The sequence below is a fragment of the Anser anser genome (assembly GCF_964211835.1).
Source record: "Anser anser genome assembly, chromosome: 2".
NCBI classification, from domain to species: domain Eukaryota; kingdom Metazoa; phylum Chordata; class Aves; order Anseriformes; family Anatidae; genus Anser; species Anser anser.
Window position 1 is genome coordinate 57,002,336 of NC_139721.1, and position 10,052 is coordinate 57,012,387.

Consider the following 10,052-nt stretch of genomic DNA (forward strand, 5'->3'; position numbering starts at 1 on the left):
TCTCTCTTTCTTTCTCTCTTTCTCTCTTTCTCTTTCTTTCTCTCCCTTCCTCCCTTCCTTTTTTTTTTTTCCTAAGTTTTGCTTTGTGCTCTCTGTCAGAAGTAAGAAATCCCAAATATCCAGATAAATACATGATTTCTATGCTGTAAACAAAACCTTAGCTTATTTTTTGAAAGATTTCAGTTTCAAACCGGCCTCAAATACTATTTGGAAATGCTTTGCAAGCTTGAAAATGCAACAAAAATTATCACTCAGTCCTCTCCCCTCAACATTGATTGTTTTTAGGTTGCACAAATTATTTCCTGTCTTTTTAGAACTACTGGTGAACAAAAAAATCTGCTCTCAGCACTACTCTAATTGAAAGCAGCATGAAGTGACAGACATTTCCAGTTTTAAAGCCATTGCCACAGGTATGTTGTTGTTTCAGTGAGATATCCATTCAGGATCAGCAGGATAAGTAGATGGTGTACCTTATGTTATCTCTTGAGTAAGTGGTGGACTCTTCAAGCACTAGCTAAAAACTATTGCAATGCTAATTCGGAAATTATAAAGAAGTGCTTTGAAATGCAAAAATGTTTTGATTCTGTAAACACTTGCACAGTTTATGGATTGAAAGTAGTTGCACAGTTAATGGAATGAAAGTTTGAACAAATGACCTGGCACAATCCTTGTGATGACAAAAGGTAAGAAGAAGATGCAATAAACTTCAGTTGACATTACAGTAGAAATAGAAATTATAATTATATGCTTACTTTTGTTTAATACACCCCAAACCACTGTCCCCAGTATGGTCTCAGTTGTAAGTTACCCTTACTAGTTTGCTTAACCTGTAACAACTCAGCAAAATGCAAACAAATAAGACTTTTTTTTTTCTCTTTTCTCACTAGAAATATCCATTCTTCCCAGAAATAGATAGTTGCTAATCAGAATTATAAATGTTTCTGTCATTTCAGAAAGGTTCTAATTTTAATTACAATTTAGTTTTTTATCTGTGTTTAAGAAGAAGGCCAGTATTAAAAAAAAAAAAAAAAAAAATCTAATACGGAATATACTCTTTGTAAAAGAGGCAGAGAAGGGAATTTGTTGACAACTGAAATATTCAGAGGCCGTAGAACAGCACACAAAATAGTTTCATACTTGGAGTGAGACAGTAGCAACCTAATTTTCATAAAACAATGCAGTACATTTCTAATGAGCCTTATTTAGTTTCCTTATATTATGAAATAAATCTTTTCTGTTAGCTTGTGTGTATTTTCTATCCTTCCTTTCCATTCTGTTTTCCGCATTGTCAAAAATGTTATTTCTAATTAATCAAGAATGACAATGCAACTTTAAAATACTAAGGTAAAGGCAGACATTTGATATTTATGTGAGTTATAGTAGCATTTTCACTTCCAGTAGAACTACTACTACTACTACTACTACTACTACTACCACTACCGTACCTTTTTTTTATTATTTTTTATATTTTTTTTCCAACATAAGAAGATCACCGTCTGATTTATAGAAGATTTCCTCCCATGTTGTATTACTGAACAGCCAGGTGTATGACAGAATCATAATCTGGGAGAGTCATTGAAACATTTGCCAGTTACACCAATCACCAGCAGGTCTGACTTCAAGGAGCATTACTCTGAGGCAAAACTATCTGCACCATGTTCTCATCCTAGGTGGTTGCAAAGAAGAAGGTCACAGAATTCTAGCTTGAAAATGGTTGGAAATTATTGAAATACAACTGTTTTTTTTTTTTTTTTTTTTTCCCCTGTAGAATCTTACAGCTAGTGAGCTTCCCACTTGTAGGTAAGATGTTGCTTTGCTGTGGGTTTACAAATTTTAGTGTAGGTTTGTTTTAGCAAAGACTTATAAACCTAATACAATAACAACCTACAATTGTTAACATTTATTTGTCTTGTAAAAATACTAAGAAAAATTATTTTTCTTAGTACAAAAAGAAAAAAATAATTTAGTTCCTAAAAAGTGAATTGAGAAGTAGCTGTTCCAGAGTACTGAAGAGCCAAATAATTAGGCCACAAATGTATAAACAAAGAAAGTGTTCAAAAGTAATCAAGCCAAGTGAAATTTTAAACATTCCAAAATTCTAGACATGTATTTTTGCTTATACTGTGCATTATTACCAATTTTTCTAGGTTTTACCTAATGGCATATTATACATCCTGACCACACCTCACAGATTAAAGTTTCCCTTTACAGATTCCTGTAAAAACTATCACTGAATGAGCAATCTTCTCAGACATTCTTTTTAGCAGCATTTAAACAACACTGTAAATTGTAATTGGAAGAAACATCTATGTGGACTCTCCTTAAAAGTTATGCAAGATAAGCCATTCACTGCAACCAATGGCCTTAAAAACTTCTGTGTTAGTTAAAACAGATTGTGAAAGGGTATTGGGGGAAGACAAAATTATGGGGAAGGTATATATATTTCTGTGGATATAGATGTCAGAAGCAAAGCCAGAATACTCAGGAGGTCCTGTCTTCCCTTATACTATTACAAATATACCACAGCCTTCGAACACACCAACCCCTTAGAATTTAGTACAAAATAACACTATTTGGTTTGTACCCTCCTAGTTATAGCTGCTCTGGGAATTAACATTTTTTTGTTGGAAGATCCATGCCAACATGTTCCTTAACTAATGTTATGACTGCTGATTCACTTAATTTGATGATATTCTGGGATTAAATTGTCTCACTTTATTTGAAGTAATTGGGGGGGAGGGGGGAATGGGCAAGGGGGAAGGAAGAAGACGTGTTTCTTCTGGGGGTTATAAGATATAAATTTTGCAGTTCTGAAGTAGGCAGTGACCTTTGTGCTACTCTTTAGGTCTGCTGGGTTAATGTGGATTAGTCATTTTGTTTTCTAAGTATGTGGTATATGAGCACCATTCAGCAGTACTGTGATGAACATAATAAAGATACCTTAGTGCAAGCCCTGATGTATTGTAATAAAGTGTTAGAAAATATGTTCATTTTTAATGGTTTCATTTCTGGGATTATGTCTGCCCAAGGCAAGAGAGAATTGAGTATGTATTTCTCTGGTGTGCAAAAACATTTATTCAGAATATATGCAAATCAAACAAACTCTCATAAACAGCAGTACTGAGCTGATAGTTAATGACAGTAAAAGCTGATAACTTAATGAAGAAAGAAAAAAAAACCAAACCAACCAACCAAACAAACAAACAAAAAAACCTGCTATGCCTAATTAATAGGCTGTAGCATTTTCAGGAGAACTGACAGTCTCAAAAAGAAATCCTCTAACACTTAGGAAACTGTTTCCTGGGCTTCAAGGGTGGTACATTTTTATTTCAAGAGTCAGGAAAGGCACCTTGCAAAAGGAATGCACAACAGGTTAGGACAGTTACTTAGTCCTTTTCTACCTCTTGTACACAGAAGTTCCTGCTTCAAATAGATTATATTTTAATGATGATGCAAAAGTTTCCTGACCCCACAACAGGCCAGGACCTGCTAGCAGAATTGGTTATGCTGTCCATGAAGATACATCATGTAAGAACAAGCAACATAGTAGCAGGAATCAGATGGATGGGAAAATCACGAGTGTAGTTTGATACATGAAAGTTTTGAGTAAAGGGGAAGAGATAGAGGAGCAAATCCTTTTAAGAAACTTGAAGGAAAAACACATAAATGAGAAAGTATGAGTTCTTTTTCAAGAGGGAGATTATGTTCTTTAACAGACATTTTTCTAAAAGGGAAAACTCTGTGGAAAATACTATAAAGTTGTTAAACTTGCCATCACTATTATGTTCCTTCTCTTTGCTAGCAGAAATTTTTGGGAGACATTTTTTTTTAACATGTTTCCTTGGTCACTTGAGTGAAACACCATTGTATGTGATCTTCAAGTGCTAAAAATGCACAGAGATCCCATGGCTGTCAAATCACTGTTGAGTGTTTCCTTATAGAGCCAAGAGGTTCTCCAAACAGATTCAAAATGAACAGACTTGGAGAAACATTAAAAGATAGAAAAGGTAGTAACAAAAAGAAGTGGAGAGGAAAGTAGTAGCTGTATGCAAGATTGTTTCAGGATTAAGAAGGATCTAAAAGAAAAACAAAAATTTACTGCAGCTTCACAACAGCCTACATATTTCCCTTGTTTTTATATGATTGCAGCAGGGATCTGAGCTCCAAAACTGAGAGCTGAAATAGCTTCTTCTCAATCAACTCTGACTGTTTTTGCCTCTTACTTTAATTTAGTGGAGGTGAGTGAACTGAAGAGTTTTTAGCATACTGAATGTTAATTAGCAAGGGATGATTCTCTTTGGGAATTTCAATGCTTGGAATTTATCAGAGGCTCTTCAATTGCAGCATCTCACTAAGAGACATTGGAGACCAAGTTTCTTAGAAGCTTTTTTGTGCTTCTTGATTCACCTAGTTAGAAAACACCATTTTTTTTAAATTAAATTATTTTTTTTTTTTTTACATTACTTAAAACATTGCAAGGAAGATTATTGATAGTAGTCATTAAAAGGGACAGTTTTTTTTTTTTTTTTTCCTTGTGTTTTTAACAGCTGGCTGCATAATTCAATCCGATTAATATGTAAGGATTCACATATGGGTGGGCATTTTATGGATGGCTGGAACAAGTGACAACATTTAACAAATGACCTAAAATAGGTCTCATGGTGTTTCTGTTTCTAGCCCTGAGAAATCTGAAGGTTTTACAAGCTTATAAGTATTTGTGGATTAATTTTCAGAAGTATGTTCATATTTACATTTCTTAATAAGCAGGTGATGCTTGAATTTTGTGGTTCCTTCAAATCAATATTAAAAATATTAAATAGTATTAATAATATTTCTTTGTAATTAAAATGTTATATAAGTTGAAAACTGCTCCAAAATAAGGAAAACAGTAGCAACATCCTAATTACAATCAAAGATATATATTTTTTTCAACAGATGGTCATAAAAAGATTATTTCTGTTTTCCAGAAACTGAGAGGATGCAAAATTGTATGTAGGAGGCTTGATCTAAAGACTTACAAAAATTAGTGCAAATTATTCTGTGTCTTGAATGAGGAGTATGAAAGATATCTCAGTAAGAGAGGATGGAAGACCAACCCAAGTGACTATGTTTTAATTATCTTATTCTTCTTCAAAAAAGCAGAACTAAAAGTTTCTCTAAACATAATTTTCTCAACATGAGAAACTAAATGCATTACATCTACATATTATCTATATTATAATGCCCATTAAACTTCACACAGATATTTACTTCCACATCACTAGAATGTCTGAGTACTCCTTCAGAAACAAGAGACAAGCTTATTTTCCTTCAACATGGGTTTGCACACATCAGTATTGTTTTTAACCTTTGAAACTTCTGCACTCCTGGGGTCTGAGACTTGCAGACTTTTAAGTCTTCCACTAGGATGCTGTAAACGCACTTGTAGAATTGATGTGCTCTACATGTGGGGAAGCATAAGTTACATGCTACACCCCTGAGAATGAAGAGCAGCTGCTGTAGGCAAATGTTTGTATGCACCTGAGCAGTCTCTCATTTAAGGACCTCTCCAAGTGAAGTGTGGGGTTTGGCTAAGCATTTTAAGCACAAATCCAGCTTTTAATTTTTGGCTGGATTTACTTCTCTAGCTGCAGAATAAACTGCCTGGTTATAAATGTTAGCTATTAACTATGGCAGTTAGCGCAAGGAAGATTGCACTCATATAACAATACAAGATAGAAACTGCCACTTCTCGCCTCTGTGGCATCTACACGAGCCATTAAGAACAGAGAGGAATTCAGCACTTAACCTCAAGGACACAGAGATTGGTTGGTTTGTGTCCTAGCCTTCGCTAGCTCACATCTCTTTTATATCATATAGTATCAAAAGAAGTAGGCATTGCTATGCCAAATGGGATTTTGAACTTAACTGGACCAAAAAAAGAAAGAATTTCAAATTGAGGTGAGCAGTAACATGAATCAAGATGAGAATCATATATTTAATCTTAGTCAGCCAATTCAGTGGTTTTTGACACCCTCACCCCCAATTGTTTATTGCTATTTTTGTAAGTATAACCTTGTAAAATGTAAGTTTTGATTAATTCTTTTCAAGTATTTAAGTTTATTCATTTAACTTTTCAGACCATATTTTATAAACATAAATTATAGAAATAAACTTAAAATATTAGCCTCATAGAACATTTTTTTTTCTATTTATTCATTTATTTTTGCCTGGTTACCGAGGTTTCTAACTATAAAAATTATGTATAGATGTTGCAGTGGCTGAAAAATAAATCACACTGGTTTGGACCAAGAAAATGAAGAAAATATTGGTACAAAAAAAAAAAAAAGACCTTTTACTTTGAAAGACTGAAATACTTTGTCCTATTCAAAAAAGACCTTTTTTTTATTATTATTTTTTTCCTTTTTTTATTTTTTAAGAGGAAAAGAAGTTTTTAAGAGGAAAATGAACTTAAAATATATTAAAAGACAGCCAATAATAATAAAATGTTCAAATAAAACTATATATATATTAGTTTTAAACACAGTAGGAGAAGAATTTAACAGTGATTCACAAATGTGGCCTCATTCTCAATTTGACATGTAATAAACATACAATCAAAAATATCAGTTCTACCTGTGTGCATGTGAAAACTGGAATGAAATTGCATACAATAGCTCATATAAAGATTGATATCTGAAAACCAAATTACAAGAACATGAATGAAGCAAAGCCAGGTTTCTTTCTTCTTTGTGGACAGAGGAAGCTATGTTAATTGTCTTCTTTCTTTGCTTTTATCCTTGATTTTTGCTCTTTGCCCAAACCTCCCTGTTTTGACTCAGAATGGAGTAGTGTTTTTGTATGTATCAGACTCTGCTTTCTCTGCTTTCCTCTATGTAGTACTAAGTAGTTCAGATCAAACTGGTTTGACCTCAGGGATCATTTGTGAAATCTTGAAAAAATAAAAGATAAAAGTTGGTATGACATTTTTGGGAATTCTCTCAATAATAGTCTGTTTTCTCATGAAATACAGACTAATTTCTGAGGATCATGTACGTGATTTAGACTTCTGATTTCTCTGTATCTAAGCTCTTATTCTTTGTCCTTAGGTAAACAACAACAAAAAAAATGGGCAATGAGTTTCATGCTGGCATTTCAATCAATATATCTATCTTTGTTTAGAGTATTTTATCAGTAATATCAGAAACCATTTCTCTTCAACATTTTTTCCTCTGTTTTCATGTTTGCTCAGTGATATCAGTGAAATGTCATCATGCTACAGAAGAAATGGACAATCAAATATTTAGAGATTTGGAACTGAATATTATTAATTCATATTATTATGAATTACACACCAAATCTGGAAGTACATCTTAAGCAAAAAATCCCATGGATTCAAGGATTATTTGGACTGTGTGAAGGAAGTGAGAAGGAAGGCTTGATTTTTCTCAGTGATAATGGTATCATGATGAGAAGGTGGGAAAGGACAAAGTTCTTCCTTAGACTACTCTGAGAAGTGGCCATAAAAGGATGACTGCTTTACCAAACCATAAGGATTGATTGTTGTACCAACATGAAAATATATTTGCAAAGATGGGAGGAACAGAGTGGGCATAGCTTTATTTAACATCTGTCCTTCCATGAAATGAGCACAAAGAGGATGAAACTGTATGCCTGAAGCTTTGTCTTCAAGACTGCTTTATTTGGACAGGTGTGCAAGGAGTACACCAAAAAAACAAAAGGCTGAACTTTGAGTGGCGCTACATCAAAATTCTCTTTACTGCTCACAGTGCCTCCCAAGAACAGCTCAGGCTTGTGTGAGAAAACTAGTGTTTAACCGCAAAGATTTTAGAGTAAATTACAGACTTGTCATAAAAAAGAGAACTGTAATTATATCTACAAGTATATACCTCAACTTAAAACAGAGCTAGCCAATATTTATAATTATCCTATAACTTAAGAAAAAACTATACTCTGGATTATAATGAAACAAACAAGCAAAACAAATTATAATGAAGATATCTTAATAACATACAAAGTTTTATGGTTCAAGCAAAGGCAAAATATCAGTGAATTTCAGATTGCAATAAAGGAAAAAAATACTACAATATTTTTGTAATTAATAACACTTTTAATTATTTTTAAGTGTTCATCAGAGTAAAAGAGATCATTCAGAAATCATGTCAACTGGCAAAATCCAAATAACTTGCAAGTATCTTCATTTTTGATATGATAGAAATTTTGTAACAACAAAAATAACTAAAAAACATTAAAATATTAGTTCAAAAAAGGCTATTTTGTGCTGATTATTTTAATTAAAAAAAACACAGAAAAACAGTGATGCAAAACAGTAAATACTTTTATTAAACAAACAGCCATTAAACCTCAGTACTTATCTGTATATTAAATATTAGAGATGAATTGATTAGTCTATGATACTGATGGTTGAATAGAAATTTTAATAACACGTTCATTTAAATGGTGAGCAAGGCATAGTAAATGGTCAGATAAGCATCTCAGTTTACTGACCTTGGTAAACTATACATGTATTTATCACAGTACAGATAAAATAACATTGCATATTTACTGAAATAACTAGAACTTTGTGCCATATTCACCACAGCAGTAACTGGTATCATGTTGTCTATTACAATCACAGATGAGTAAGGTTGTCAGATATAAGACTGAATCAAAAATTCAATATTCACTGGGATGAATATCCCACTATTTCTCATCTCCAAAGTATTTCACAAAGCCTTGTGGTACTGCTTTATAATATGCAAAACAGTTTATTACAGGACCATGGTCCCCAGGACTGTCAATACAGTAGTTCCCTGCAGTATTAAGGTCCACAAGATCTGACTTTTAATAGATTTATGAACAATAAAGAATATACATGTTGCAAGGAAAAATAGCTTTGCATTGGAAGGACACCCTTTGGAAGGACAACCAACCAGCTGCTTTCATTTCCAGGTTGGCAAACATGGGGATGAAAGAAAAGTGAGGTGTTAGTCCTGGGACTTTACACCTACGATTTTCAGTAATAAATGTTGATGTGTCAGCAGTGTGTATACAGTTTTTAAAAAGTTTCCCTTTCAAAGAGATACTTTTAACTCCTAGTTTAAAGCTGAATTTTGCCTTATACATGCCTATTTATAGGTAAAAGTATCTATTGTGAGGTATTTTTTTTCGGATAAAAGATGCTTTGTATTTATTCAAATATCAAATCTCTTTTAAAACCTGCTTTATGGAATAAGACTGTTAGAAAATATTTTGCTTCTGTTCTATGGGGCTATGATTCTCCAATACTCCAAAGACAAAGTATATCAAGCAGGCTACAAGGCTCCCCCATGGATGGAAGAGTAAGGAAACACTCTTGAAACCCATGGAAGAGAAACAACTGATTTCCTGTCTGGGAGTCTGTGCTAAGTGGAATCAGACTTTGGATAGTTTTTCATGCTATATTTTTCTTTATAGGCATTATAGAAATCTGTCTCAGAGTTCATTTCCAATGAGAAAATAGCACAACTGGACCTTTGCAAAGAATGGAAGAGTAATCTTGCTCAGAATTTGTGGAGTTGTCAGTAAAAGAGCAAGTGGTCTATGTTGTAACACATGTCAAAACTCAAAGGTGTAATACACTTGTTAGGTTGTCAATGTGTTGTTGTCTTTCTTTGCTTTCATTTATGTTGCTGTTTGAACAAAGAAAAATAACAAATCAGAAACAGAGCTCTAGGACAAATATGAGAAATTAATAACACTGATCTTATGAGACATGGAAAATATTTTGATAGAAGTTTTATGAAAAAGTAATATTTGCTATTTTGCATTATTTCAAAATAATAATAATAATAAAAAAACACAACAATAAAAAAATAGCCAAAACTGAGCCATTAGAAGTTGTTAAACATGATTTCAACAGTTTTGCAGAATTTAGTGTTCGCAGATGCTGCGCTAAGCCTTTTGCATTTCTCAAATGAAATTAAGACTTTAACAAAACCTACCATTAGTCCTTATTAGTGAGGTCTCATTTTCTTAATGAATGGTGAGTATCAGGGTGAATAAAGATAGCA

General features: G+C 33.1%; 1 long non-coding RNA gene across 2 annotated transcripts; it reads left to right on the forward strand.

Moving 5' to 3' along the window:
- Positions 1-311: 311 nt before the first annotated feature.
- On the forward strand, positions 312-9,201 carry LOC310895010. 2 transcript variants are annotated; one of them, XR_014580350.1, is made up of 3 exons: positions 312-410; positions 4,968-5,100; positions 7,232-9,201. It is a non-coding gene; the product is annotated as an uncharacterized lncRNA (long non-coding RNA). The 2 variants fall into 2 exon arrangements; XR_014580351.1 differs by lacking the exon at positions 312-410 and adding an exon at positions 4,623-4,735.
- Positions 9,202-10,052: the final 851 nt, after the last annotated feature.